Raw genomic sequence first — 15,683 nt, forward strand, 5'->3', positions numbered from 1 at the left:
ATTATCACAAGATTATATGTTTTATTGATTTTGTGACTTTAATTAAGGGAATGTGTTAGAGCTCCTCTAACCATTCTAATATCTAAGAAGAGTTGAGGCGATTTGTGCTTATGAATTGCTATAGCCAAGTTAAACAAATTCACAAATGTTGTTCCTTTTAGTCTAATGATAAGTCAACTATGTCATCCATGTGGTGTATCCCAAAATCAACCAACCAATTTCATTGAACTTAATCAAATCTTTTATTTGTTTATTTGTCATATTTACATTCTAGCTAGTTTTAATTTTGTCAAACAATCAAAAAGAATTAAACCCCCTCATTTTACTTTTACTTTTGTTTTACAAGTCCTTGAACAAGTGATCCACATAGAGATTTAAATTGAATCAATCTCCATGGATACAATCCTTTTACCACTATACACTAATTTAGTGTGTAATATTTAGGGTTTTTAATTTTGTTGGCCTCGACAACCACCACATACATGGCTGAGCTCCAAACTACTTACACCACCATTAATGCATCCAGACAAATCCTGTTGGAAGACACTCCAAAACAACTGCCATACACTCACTTCATAATCACGAAGGAAGTCATCACCAACCTGGACAAGGACACCATAAGCAACAAAAATCATCCTCTTTTGCCATCAATTTCTCACCTACTTGGATGACAACATCTTTGCTAATGTATGCAAAATGTATGTAGTCTAATATCATGTAACCATTTGGTAATAAACGTACCCCTTTTGATCCATCTACTTTCCAACAGTGCATGTCTTGATCTTCTATATACTTTCTATGTATGAAAATAAACCAAAGTCAACTAAAAGAGTCAACTACGTTTCCTGTTAATCTATAAACAAAAGCGACACTCAAATCAGACGCACACGGCCCATGCGGAGCATGGGCAACATATCTAGTTTTTGTTATATTTGTATATCAAGAGAAGAAAGACGCCTCCAACTCATTCAACAGATATTCGTCATATGTTTCCTAAAACTACTCGATGCAAGACTCATTCAATGGATTGACTCATTCAAATTGTCTTCCCCTTTCCCTCAATCAAATCCACCACCACACCATCATTTGTCTCCATTTAATCATCATCAATCGTTGATCTTTTTTTTTGCCTTCAACCGGCTGTCACCACCATTCTATCATCGTCTCCAAGAGAAACCCTAATCAAATTCTACTTTAGTCACTCAAAAACACTACTAGAAAAACAGCCTTTAATGACATGCAATGATTTACGATTCGCAAAATCATTCTTTCTAAAATAATGTCATCTCTTATAAAATTTGAAGGATACATGCTTTTGTGCGTGCCCTAAATAGAGTGTCCAAAAAAAATACGGAGGTCGCATATGGTAAAATGTGTGTCGTGTGCGCATGTCACTTTATATTTGTTTCTATAAACACGCGTTTTAGAAGCTCGCGGGGGGAATGAAATTCCAAAAGTTTGAAAAGCCTCCATGTCATCTCTCTCTCTCTCTCTCTCTCTCTCTCTCTCTCTCTCTCAATCAAATACCAAAAAAACCTTCAATCGGAGAGCCACGATGTCTCTCTCACCGTCACTGATCTCTTTTCTCCCACAACAGCATCACAACATCACCAAATCTCTGATCTCCGACCGATGTCTCCACCCATTCTCTGCCCCCGCTCTAATTCGCTCAGTCAAATATCCAAAAAACAAACCACGATGCGCTTCTCCTTTCTCCCATACCAGTCGGCAGAAATCAAGGAGTCTCGTGCCTAAAATTCTATATAGAGCCACAAAATCGACTATTGTTGGAAAGGACGCTTATACCCTGCCCTATTTCTCCAGTCGTTCAACAAATAAGGGGGAATGAAATTTATGATTCATCTCTCGACTTCATCTTCTCAATCAAGCAAAAACGCGTATGATTTTTTCCCGCATCTGTGATTCATCTGGTATTTTCGATTTCTCCTTTATGCCTCTGATTTTTTCCTACATCTACTTCTCATCTCTGAAAACACCTTGATTTTACCGTTTCAACATACAACTATTGGTTTAGAACTTTAGATCCTTTAAGGAATTTGTAGTGATTATCAAAACTTCTTTTCATTATACAGTAGGAGGTACTCAAAAACAAAATCAAGGTCTGCAAGTTAAAAGAAGAAGACAAGTCGCTTAGTTTAATGTAACCCTGATTTTCTCCCCCAATTATCACTTTCCAATACACTCCAACAAACCCTCGTTCCATGGCTCCTCCATGTATCCTTCCTTATTAGGGTTCGTTGATTAGGTAAGATATTGTTTTCAGATATCAAATTACTGCAAAAATATAATGGGGAGAATTGAAGTTGGAGGTTTTAGCCTTTTAGGTCGAATAAAGTAAATGTTAATTGCTGTTTTTTGTTTTCTTACTCTTTTAGTACTTTTCATTTGTTAATGCGTTTTTTATGGAAAAGGATATAATTTGTTTCAGCTTTTAGTTAGTGCTCTTGTTGATTGGTTGAAATTGTCGATTTTGAGTTCTGTGAATGGAGAATGGGCCATGCTCTGAGACTTGCTCTAATGCTGATTCTTCTTGCCATAGGTATGCTTTTATACTTAATCTCCTCATACTTTTATGGATTCTTCTATGAAGAAGGATACTCAATTATTCATAGAACATAGTCTTCCATGAATGAAGAATTCTTCATTTTGATTCATAATTATTCCAATGGTTATCTGATTCGCCCACAGTTCATCCATCTTCCAGCTCATATGACTTCGAGCATTGCAAAATTTTAGTGAAGGAATGGGCATCTTCTTCCCTTCATTCAGACACCAAAGATGGTCATATTCTCAAGGACTTGCTCTTTTTCCTTCATGTCCCAAGAAATGGAGGCCGAACTTATTTCCATTGGTAACTTCTTTCCCTTTCTTCAAGCATTCCATTTTTCTCAAGACTATGAAGTATGAACATTACAGAATCTTTTCTGTATTTACTTCATCTCAACAGCTTCTTAAAGAAACTCTATTCTAGTGCTCTAGAATGCCCTCAATCTTACGAAAAATTACGATTTAATCCCCAGTAAGTTTCACAATTGCTACACTTATATTTGCTTATTATAATTTTCTTTTCTAAATCACTAAATTGTAAACCTTTTTGTGTTCTTGTGAAGCAAACCAGGTTGCAGACTATTGGTAACTCATGATGACTATAGCATGATGTCCAAACTTCCAACAGAGAAAACTTCAGTAGTAACAATCTTCAGGAACCCTATTGAGCGAGTTTTCAGTGCTTATGAATTTTCAATAGAAGTACCTGCTAGGTTTTTAGTGCATCCAAATTTGACCTCAGTATTGAAAATGTCTTCAAGAATACGTTACAAAAATGGTGGCATAAGCACTCTTGAGATTTGGCCATGGAAGAATCTTGTTCCTTGGATGAGAGAGGATCTTTTCACTCGGGTATTTATGTATTTTTAAACAATAAAGCACATACAGACAATAAGATATTGACTTAATTTGTTATGTAATGAACAGAGAGATGAAAAAAAAGAGAAGGGGCCCACATTATACATATGGGAGTGATTCATATGATATGGAGGAAATTGTTATGCCATTACATGAATACATTAATCACCCTATAGCTATGGATATTGTTCACAATGGTGCTACATTCTAGGTATAAAATTTTACAAACAAGTTGACATTTTTGTCCTTTTTGTTGTTGTGGCAAAATGTTTTTTTTGTAAAAAGGTTGCAGGTTTGACAAATAATTCTAATATTCGTGAGGCACATGAACTTCGCCAATGTGTAATAACACATGAGATTCTTGGGAAATACGTGCTTGAAGTTGCAAAGGTAAAATTACTAAAATACCCTTCTAATCTAAAACTAAAAGTTTATCTTTTTAATGTTGATTTGTTGTAGAAAAGGTTGGATGATATGTTATATGTTGGAATCACAGAGGATCATAGAGAATCTGCTACAATGTTTGCAAATGTTGTTGGAGCACAAGTTATTTCTCAGTAAATGGCATCAACTGTAAATAATAATAATAATACATCAGGTATATCTTTGTTATTTTTATTTCTTAGTTATTTGTTATATATTTCCCCTATTTTTTTAATAAGCATTTCTAAAGTTTTTACTAGTGATTCAGAACAGGGTCCTTCAGGTTCCGATTCCACCAATTATACACAACTGATGATCAGGTAATAATAAATAATTGGTAATTTTCTTTTTTTTTTTTTAAAAAAGAAAAGAAAAGAAAAACTTTAGCTCTTTCATATTAGTGACTTAATATGCTTAAGTAGTGATTATCATAACCTTTTGTCCTTCAACATGACTGAACTTCAACTCAAACAGGTACTTGAGCATGCAAAAAAAATAGATTGCAAAAGATACTTGGCTCCTAAAGATATTGTTGAAGGCTCTGCCAATTTAAATCTTTCATTTGTTGCATAGATATTCCATTAAATGTTGGATTCCCTTGTATTAATATCACTTAGGGGGCGTTTGGTAAGGGGTAATGAGGACAGGAAAGGAATGAACCATTCATAGGGAATCGGTAAATGGGTGTTTGGTTGGAGTAAGGAAAGGATATCCTTATTCAAAGGGGAATCCCATTCCCAGTGAACGCCGCATTTTCATTCATGTGGGTACCCATGATTATTTTTCATTCCATTGCCGCCCTATTGCCAATATTACCATTTTGACCTTCCTCACCATTTGCGGAAAATTCAGGTAGCACAAAATCAATTTCCCTCCATACGCAATTCATTGCTTATGATAAAGAATTAATATTTCTAATTTTCATTTAATGGATATTCTAGCATATAATACAACCAACAAATCATCATCTTATCTTACACAATATATATATATATATATATATATATATATATATATATATATATATATATATATATATATATATATATATATATATATATAAAGGAAAGTCACACTTTATCTGATAAACAAATAATATTTGAAGAAAGCTCGTTACTATCGTTTTCTTTTTTTTTTGTCGTTAAAAAAATTCAATTACTATCTGTTTATTATAATAGAAAAGTATAACTTTTGACTAGTTAATGTTGAAATTCACATATCTGTTCAACAACTAAACTTAGCAAAAGCTTATTGTGCTCAACCATTCACAACATGAGCATACTTTCAACTTTAAACTATTAACTAATAAATGGTCATTATCAGCTTCTAATCAGGCTTTAAGGGCATCGTTTACCCAAATATGATATAATGGGGGTACTTCTAGCCACATGCATTTTCTTTTATTTCTTTTTTGTTTTCTTCTATCTTTTTTCTTGACCCTTTTTTCCTCATCTTAAGATTCATGGATTTTAATTTTTACAAAATATTTTATAATGAAATTTTGAATGTTGATAATGTGTTTGTAGGTGAATGATATTTGAGATATATGTTTGTTGAAAGAAGTTTACTTGAGGTTGTTTATTTTTGTTTATTTCAGATGCAAAGGAAAGTTCCAAAGACACCCACACCAGGTCCTTACCTAGGCCTGGAAAACACGAGAGACACCGGTAACTTTTCCTCATTTTTTATCTGTTAGGTTGTGTTTGGTATGATCATGATGGAATTGGAAAATTAATGAAATGGTTTGTATCATTGGAATGGAATAAGCCAGTTCTTTTACTTGATGGAATGGAATGGTTGTTTCTGAACAAATCTGATTATTTTCATTCCTTAGCCAAGGGGGTGTTTTTTTCTCATTTTTTTTTATCAAGGAATGAAATGAAGATTTTAAAGTAACCAAATGTTTATTGGTAAATTTTCATAATAGCAAGTCTCTTAAAAAAATTATAGATTTTATTCAATTCAACTTCATTTTCTAAAAAATAACTACAAATGAAGTTTTTTATTGTAATATTATTAGGGTCAATAAAAAAATGAATTAATCGCTATATTAATAAAACTGGTAGGGTCCTGTAACATAATGGAGCTTGTCCAACCCCCAACGGATCCTAAAACGGGTAATTGTAAAGGTTTCAGGTTCATTTAGATATTTCTAGTCCTGATAGCTGGATGTCAGTTTTTCTTACATCAGGATTACTCTGCATTGCAAGTTATGTCATTTTCTTTATATTTTCAACTCGAGAGAATATTTGATTGAGGTTAGTAATAGTATTCCCCAAGTGACACACAACTAGTGGTTTCATTTGTCCTTCTGGTTAAGGTTGGTTTTATTTATTTCTTAGTAATTTACTTTTATACCCCTATGTTCTTGTCTATTTTGGAGTTTATAGTAATTTTATACTTTTGTATCCATGTCTGCAGAGGTTGGCAGCTGATGAATGGTTTTTACATCAAGTTCAACAACATAAAACCGAAAATTGATGGTGAAGCTTATGAAATTGAAGATACTTCTAGTTTCCACATGGTTCTTGTTTAGATCCCCATGTGAAATGAAAGATAAGTAACAGAGAAATCCCAATTGCTTGTTGATTTTGATGTGTTAGTTACTATTTATACTTAGGTGCTGTTTGATTTTCTGAAGCAAAAATTCATGAAGTCTGCGGACCACCTCTGCAACCCTCTGCAGTAGAAGAGGTGAACCAAACGGCTGCAGACTATAATTAAAAGCGTGTTTGTTTTTTTAACAGCTGCATACTGCTGCAGATATTAAAAAATTAAAATAAACTAATTTTATAAACCGAAAATAGCTTTTTAATACGTAAAATTTAATAATGTATAACATTTCGGTAAAAATTAATGATATTTCAGTAAAAAAGAATGATATTTCAACAAAAAATAAAGATATTTTCAGTAAAAAATAATGATATTTCATCAAGAAATTATTATTATTGAATATAAAAAAAATGAAAAATAAATTCAATAAGAATAAATGAAAAAAAAGGGAAAAAAAATATGAAATAAAATTTTAATAACATATAATCAAAATTTCAGCAATAAAATAAGAAGAAGAAGAGGTTGGAAGAGGTTGGAAGAGGCAGTACAAGTGCTGCGCCAAACAGAGCACGCGCAGAGGTTTTTGACTCAGAAGGCTTCTAAAAAACAAACAGCTGCGAGATTAAAAGTGCTGCGCGTGTGCTGCGCCGCGCAGCAGTAAGAGGTTTGAAGAGGTTTTTTGCAAAAAACAAACAGCACCTTAGTAAATTTCTACCAATTTACATAATATATAAATCTAATGTGTTGATGATGAGAACAGGTATCATGTGGAAACAGAAGCATAACAATAAGAAGTAGAAACAAGAAGGTGTCCTTTAATAGCAATGTAGTATTAGGTTATATAGTTAGGGAAAGCCTCTTAATAACAATGTACAATTAGATCCCCTTAATATCAATGTATTACAATTTTTTGACATGATGTTATTGGATGAAATTGATTGTTTTGGTATATATTTGTTTACATATTTTTGTATTATGCGTAAATGAGTATTGTAAAGATGCATCGTAAATGCATATCATAAATGGTTACTGAAGTTTATGACACGCAAATGCGTGTCATCTTCATTTATGACACGGGCTTCCTTGATACGCATTGCGCGTCATAAGCACACGCACCGTAAGGTTACGACACGCAAATGCATGTCGTCTTCCTTTATGACAGGGCCTTCCTTGATACACATTGCGTGTCATAACTGCGTGTCGTAAATGCGTGTCATAAATGCGCGTCATAAATAGACGACGTGCAAAAGTGTGTCGTCTCTCGTTATGACAGGGTCTTCCTTGACACGCATTTGCGCGTCGTCTGAGCGTTTTATGACACGCATTGCGCGTCGTAAAAGGCTGTTTTTCTAGTAGTGAAAACCCGGTCGGTTCCACCACCACCATGTCATCGCCTACAATGAACAAGTCCTACCTTGAATCTAGAACCATCGTTGCTTCCACTTCCTTCCCAACTACCAATTACCACCACTACTACCGCTATCACATCCTACCAACATCGTCTCTATTTAAGAAAAACCTTCACCTCCCACCGCTCCCCATAGTAGTCTTCGCCGCCTCTTCCTCCTTCCCTGGCCATAACTACCATCATCGTTGAACCACCACCCATTTCCTACAGTTGCTACAACCACCTCTCTATTTTCCGGTTATCCAACACATTTTGTCAAATTCTTCTCTCAAACTACTACCATCCAAAATCCCCAATGCCAAGGAACCTCCTATTCCCCAACCACATGTGTCGGCTCCAATGTTAGCAGCTATAAAATCTCAAATCCCAACTACCACACCAGAAACCCTAACACCATTGTCAAATATGTAACCCTATTCTTCTATGTCTTCATTTAAAAATTACTGAATCATTCCACCATCAAACCATTGATGCACCTCTATCTCTTTCTTTATTTCTCTTACCCCCCTCCCCCCTCTCTCTCTCTCTCTCTCTCTATTGACGCTCCTAAAAATCTATAAGCTAAACCACTGCATATATAGTTTTGGAAATAGGGTTTTTTTGTCTCTCAAAGCAGATGAAGGTTACTCTTTTAGATCTATTAAAATTTGAAGGAAATAGAGATCGACATATGAAGACAGACCAGTTGTGATTGATTTTGAGCTTGATCTTATAAAGTTGAAGCCTTCATATCAAGGTTAGCATCTCTTTGTGTTTTTTTATTACTCAATTTTTATGCCCGATTTTGTTTTTCTACGTTTTGATGTGAGATTGTTTATCGTTTATATTTGATTTCTGGTCTGATAGTAATCAATGGTTTATATTCTTCATTTATGTTCGTTACTACTTACTTGCAATGTTCCATTCAATTGTAATAGCTCCTATAATTTATTAATATAGTTTGTTTTCTAACACTATTGGATTTCCAAATAGATTTGATGAGGTCCAAACGTTAGTCTCCCACAGGTATGTGGAATTTGTATGTTTCTGTATTATATTTTATTTGCGTTTCGGCTCTGCACTTGAATTAGGGTATTTTAGTAATGTTTTATCATAAATTTTGCAAGTTAACCTTTTCAGTTTTGTGAAAATTAAGGTTTTATATTATTCCTGAAGCTATTGAAATGAGTTTGGGTAATTGTTCTGTATTTTCCCTTTACCCTTGCTAGAGCTTGTAGTCCCGACAGAGGTAAAAAGCGTTGGTACTTAGTTGTAAATAAAATCAATTTACTTGATTGGGTCTTATTTGAACTTTTTGTTGGTTAAACGGTGTTGATAGCAGATGTGGACATCACCATTATCTTCTTCGTTTTCTTATTCAGGTACCTTTGTATTTTGGTTTTGCTGATAGTTAGTTTGTATTGAAAATATGGACACCATTTTTATATTGTTCAATAGAAAGGTAATGTGTTATTATTGTTCAGCTGAACCGGATATGGTTTGATTGATAATGTGTTACCATTCAAGAGAGGAAATCAAACTCCAACATCTATGAGGTAAAATTATTTGCAACTAAAAGATTTTATATAGTGCAAAATTAGTTTTAATATCTTTGAATTTATGTTATTGAAGTTTACTACGAATTTTCAATAAAAATATATTAAAGTTACTCTTTTACTATTTAAAAATCTTCTTATTTTATCATATCATTTTTTTAAAATAATCAAAGCTTACCAAGCAATTAGTGAGGTTTTCTATGCACTAAATATACCCTTTATTGATAATGAAAATCACTACGAATTCTAAATACACCCTTTTGGTGCACACTAATGAAGATATTCTTAACGAAGTAATTAAGATGGGGTTTGATTGAGATGAGCTTCTCAACTCACTCGGTATCTGTATGCAAAATGATGTAATAATTAATAAATAACTTTATTTTTTATTTCATTTTATGGGGTTTTTTTTGTCAAAACTTTGCTTTTACAACTTTTCCCCATGAAAAATTTAAAGAAAAAAAACAATAAACTAAATTTGAAAAAGAAGATTAAATGAAAGTAATATGCTCTATTAGACAACAAAATGAGAGTAACTTGAGTTTTCTTGCATTTAACCCAATCAGGGGCCAAAGGCAAAAAATAACAATATTCTTTCATTTTGGTATCTAATTTAATATTACATATTACTTTGATTTATTATTCTTTATTTTTATTGTTTTTTCTTATTAAACCATTGTACATAGAAAGCATGATATTGTTATGGATAAAATTTATCGTAATCAAAATTCAAAAGTAAAGTATATTGTTATTCTTTGCAATTTCCCCTAATTTTTTGTTTGATTACTGATTAGGCACCATCAATAAGAAGAATGACAGCTGAACCGACTAAGTTACCTAACTCAGTAAGAGGTATATGAAACTAAAATGTTGGAAAGAAATAAGTTGAAGTTATGGTTATGTGATCTAGAAAGTAGTGGTTGGAATTAGTTATTCCATTAAGCCAATTTATTTATGTTTAGTGTAAAATTTATTAAAAAGAAACAGTTACAAGTAGAATGTTGTAGTAAGCAAGTAAACGGAAACTTATGGGAATAGAGTTGGAAAGTATGTTGCTATTATGTTTCAGGAAATGGAAGTATGATGCTATTATATGTTAGGAATTGTATGTATGTTCCTTTTATGCTATTTTCTGCAATTTGTAAGTTATTATCATATTTTCTATAGGATTAGGCGGTGTCATAGTGGATATGAGGAAACTTGAAAATGGAGGACGATTTTGCCCATAGGTTTAAAATGATGGTAGCTTTGATACTCAGGGTTCCAGTGAATTGGTTGGTAATTTAGGAGGTCTATAGAAAAGATAATGGGAGTTGTGTCTTTCGGGCATTGTTTAAGGATCTACAAAATCAAGTATCTTCTTTTGTTATATAAAACAAATGATACGCAAATTGTGTCTGCCAAAGCAGGAAAAAACAAAAAAAATAAGGATTCTATCTTTATTTTTTATGCCAATATAAAAGTTAAAAAATGAATGGAAATTGATTGAAAAACTTTTTTTTATTTCTTAGCTTCTAATCGTACAAATTGAGTACGTACACCTCCCCATTTCTGTAATTGTTGTACAATCGTATGGATGTGTTCCCCACGTTTTATGTCTTCTTTTCTTTTCATTTAATTATTGGATTATAGAAACATGAAATAACCAATAATAGACTTTGTATTCTATAGATTTTGTATCCATGGAGTTGTAATATGATTGCATAGGAAGACCAACGTGATGCCTTTTATTTCTCTTTTTTTTGTGCGGAATCAATACTTAATTCTTTAAGACTTACTGAATCGAAACAAATTACTTGTGTAGTTTGAGAGTTTTGAATATTGTTTGGCAAGTTTACTTTACTTTTATTTTTAACTCATAACTTTCTTCATCTCAACCAAAATAACAACGTACTCTCACTTTTAACCCATTCGAGCAACATACCTTATAATTTAAAAGCATAAACAGTAACCAAAAGCAATAACTTACGTTCCTTGAAATATAACATGTTTATGAATGAAAATAATTGTCGCAACAAACTATTCGCACCCGTTGCTTAGCGTGGGTAAACGGCTAGTGTATATATATATATATATATATATATATATATATATATATATATATAAGTAAAATGTTCTTTTACGAAATATATCTATCACAAATATCTCCCAAGACCTTTAATATACATTTTTATTTTACACTCAAAAATATATTCAACATCCTGAGGAGTGGGTGATTTATGAAAGATATGTAAAGTAAGTCAAAATTTATGAAAATGTAAACTCATTTAATTGATAAAATTCAGGAAATTTCTCAAGTCTGCCAGTACCCGGTGGTTGAATCAGAGAGAAAAGAAGCAACTGATATTGAATTGTGAAGTAAAGGAGATTACATCATTTCATAGACAGAAGCGAAGAAAGCATGTATATAAAATGTGACATATAATTATCTAAGTTGTATACTTAAATCTTTGAGATAACGATTCAAATTACAAATTCACGAAAATTGTAAGCTAGTTCCAGTTTAAACAACATAAATGTTGGACAATCTCCTATTCAATTTATAGTATTGAAATCAATGGAAAAGAGAAGCAAACATCAACAAATTTTGTTATGCTATGCAATGCATCCCAATTCCCACATAGAAACTCTTCTCATCTGTATATTTTTAAACTGATTCATGAAAACTGTTAGTCGGGCTTGGTAAGGCGAGCCTATGACTCAAGTGAGGGCGTAAAATGTTGGAACTTTTCTTATAACCTAAAAGCATTATCCCACGTCGGAGAAAGAAAGAACATTGACTAGCTTTATAAGTCTTTGTCTCCACATATTTCTAATTGGATAAAGCAAGACAAAAAGACATTTGGGCTAAAATTATGGTATTAGGCTATCAAATTAGTCTTGGATTAAGCTTGTTATTGTATATAATTAATGGTCAAAAGATGGTCTTGGGCCTTGCGGCTCTTCTTGACTAATTAATTAATTTTTATATACACAAATTCCGAAATTGATTTTTTAATTACAAAATATTTTAATTGTTAATTAACTGATTGAAAGTTAATTAGGCAGTTAATTTCGGTTTTGGAACATGTATGATGGTTGACAGTTTTTAACTGCTATATAATAGGCTATAAATAGATGATCAATTGACAGATTAAAGGGTTGATCATATACACAATAACAACACTTCTTTCACTCTCGTTTTTCTAAGAAATCAAGGAAGAATGAAGAATTTCGTCAGGATCAAGATTCAATCATTCAATCTTGATCAGATTGTTGTATCATCTACATAGATCCCTAGTAAGGAAATTTTAGTCTTAGAACACTGCAAAGCAGGCCTCAATCTCTACTTATTTTCGTGATTATTGAAACTGTTGTAAACATCCAAATACAAGTATGTTCTTCTGGTTTATGAATCTTTGCATATTAATTTGATTTATTTGTGTTTTTGTTTGTTCAATTCCGTATTTGATTACTTTTGTCATAACATAAAATTGGGTCGAAATGTGTAATTGAGTGGTTGATTGGTGGTGCAATATCTGGTGGCTTCTTGATCTTTAGAGTAGAGAGCAACAACCTTTCTCACACTGAACAGTGGAACTGTAGAAGGATAACATATGCCGGTGCTTTAAAGTGGACTTTATTATCTTTACAAATCCTTCTCAAACTATGGAAGGATAACATATGCCGGTGCTTTAAAATGGACTTTATTATCTTTACAAATCCTTCTTAAATTTTATTAAGTCACGTGTGTCGTCCATGGCATAAGGGGAATGATAACTTTACATCATTTTCACCTTCCTCCGACTTATAACCGACAGCCTGTTCAGGGTTCCAAACTCAATGATGGCAACTAAACACAATGGTTGCGCTCGATGCGGGACTTAACCCTACACCTTACGACACGAGCTGACGACAGTCATGCATCACCTGTGTCCGCATTCCCGAAGACAGCCCTCTCTTTCAAGAGGATTTGGGGCATGTCAAGCCCTGGTAAGGTTCTTCGCTTTGCGTCGAATTAAACCACATGCTTCACCGTTTGTGCGGGCACCCGTCAATTTCTTTGAGTTTCATTCTTGCGAATGTACTCTGTCAATTTAAGATCCAATTCGAGATTTTCCTTGAAATGTATCAGAAAGGAATTGAAATGGAATAATCTCGATTCAGACAGAAGAAAAGGTTCTCGGTTGATTCAAACATCGTACCTATGAGATAGAGGAAGAGAAAAAAAAACTGAATATTTCACATAGTGTTTTTAATCAATTTGATTTATTTGGTACCTTTCGCTCAATGAGAAAATGAGTCAAATTCTAAAAGATGACTTAAGGAATAATATAAAAAAAGAGGCAAGCAAATATACTCTAAACATATAGGAATACACAGACACCCTAAATCACAAGACCATAAAGCCATCATAGTCGCTCAATGAGAAAATGAGTCATCCGTTGGCGATTTTTTGCAATAATCCTTCACCGTTGGCACCATTCACCTTCTCTCACCCTTACTCTATTGGATATAGTTTATTAGCTGTCAATAGTTTATCTAGATTACTTTATTAGCTGTCATTAGCTGTCATTAGTTTATTATTTATTTATCTCTTTGTAACCTATATAAAGTCATTTTTGGCGTATTGAATAAATACGTGCATTATCCAATTCTGTATTATTGTTTTTTTAGATGGTATCAGAGCGGTTGTTTACAACCCTAAATCGTACCTGCTTCCGTTAAAACATGACGGGAGAACCAAAAGACAAAGACAAGAATGGAGATGGATCCAGCAGCAGGTTCGATCACAGCTCTCCCTTTTATCTTCATCCATCCGACATACCGAAACAACTTCATGTCAATGAAGTACTTACCGACGCAAACTATTCCGATTGGAGGCAGAAGATGGAGAATTTCCTGTTTGCCAAAAATAAATTTGAATTCGTTGATGGTACAATTCAGAAACCAGAAAAGGGAACGAAAGAATACATGCCTTGGATGCGATGTGACGCTATGATCAAGGGCTGGCTCACCACTGCAATGGAGAAGGGCATACGCGATAGTGTGAAATATGCTAACACGGCTGCACAAATCTGGAACGACCTTCATGAACGTTTTGGAAAAGAAAGTTCGCCAAGAGCATATGAGTTGAAACAGAAGATTGCAGCTACACGTCAAGATGGTAACTCTGTTTCAGTTTATTACACAAAATTACGTACACTGTGGGATGAAATATCCTCAATTCTCCCTTTTCCAAAATGTTCCTGTAAAGATTGCTCCTGTGAAATTGGTAAACAATTAGTTGAATTCCAAGAAAAGGAACGTTTGTATCAATTTCTAATGGGTTTAGATTCACAATTTTCGATAATTAAAACACAGATTCTTGCAACAAAACCCATCCCGTCGATGGGGGTGGTGTATCACCTAGTCGCCGAGGATGAAAGACAGAGGGCTCTATCTGATGACAAGAAAACTCCACCTGAACCGGCTGCGTTCAAGACTTTTCAGAAGGGAGGTAACCCTAAATTGATGAATAAAGAAACGAATCCCAAATGGGCGAACAAGGAAGTGAAAGATAAAAGGGACGAGTATTGTACCTTCTACAACAAGAGTGGTCACAAGCGAGATGGTTGTTTCAGATTGGTGGGATACCCGGATTGGTGGCCTGGTAAGAAAACAAAAAACAAACCCAAAACCATGGTGGCTCATACAGGAATAGAAGAAAGTCCAATACCTGAGTTAACTAAAGAACAGTACCAAATGTTCGTGAAACATTTCAGTTCCTCAAAGGTTGATGATGAGACAATTCGAAGTGCTAACATGGCTGGTAAGGCTGACTGGGTTGTTGATTCAGGTTGTACGGAACACATTACTCACACTCCTCAATTACTTACAAACAAAATTGCTACTCCCTTTGAACCACCTGTCTTTATACCTAATGGGGACTCTATACCTGTTAAAGAAAAGGGAGACTGTATCCTCCCAGGGGGAGTAAAAATTAGTGGGTTTTTATGTGTCCCAGATTTCAAGTGCAATCTCCTCTCTGTTATTCGTATTAGCAATGATTTACAATGTGTTGTAACCTTTTTCCCTGATTTTTGTGTTATGTAGAAGCTCAACACAGGGAACTTGATTGGTGCGGGTAGATGCCAAGGGGGACTTTACCGAATGGGGATGACTCAAGACAGAAGAGCCATGACAACCATGACGGACACTTGGCACAGAAGGTTAGGCCATGCCTCAAAAGAAAAGATTGCAAGAATTGATTTTCTTAAGAACAATTCAGTTAGTTTGAGTGAAAAGATTTGTGATTCTTGTGCTAAGGCTAAATTAGTCAGAACACCTTTTCCTATTAGTCGTAATAAAACCAATCA

General features: G+C 33.7%; 1 pseudogene; it reads left to right on the forward strand.

Moving 5' to 3' along the window:
- The first annotated feature begins 1,448 nt into the window (after nucleotides 1-1,448).
- LOC111876424 (protein-tyrosine sulfotransferase-like) lies at nucleotides 1,449-7,353 on the forward strand (annotated as a pseudogene).
- The last annotated feature ends 8,330 nt before the right edge of the window (nucleotides 7,354-15,683 follow it).

This window comes from Lactuca sativa, chromosome 2, assembly GCF_002870075.4.
Source record: "Lactuca sativa cultivar Salinas chromosome 2, Lsat_Salinas_v11, whole genome shotgun sequence".
Taxonomy (NCBI): domain Eukaryota; kingdom Viridiplantae; phylum Streptophyta; class Magnoliopsida; order Asterales; family Asteraceae; genus Lactuca; species Lactuca sativa.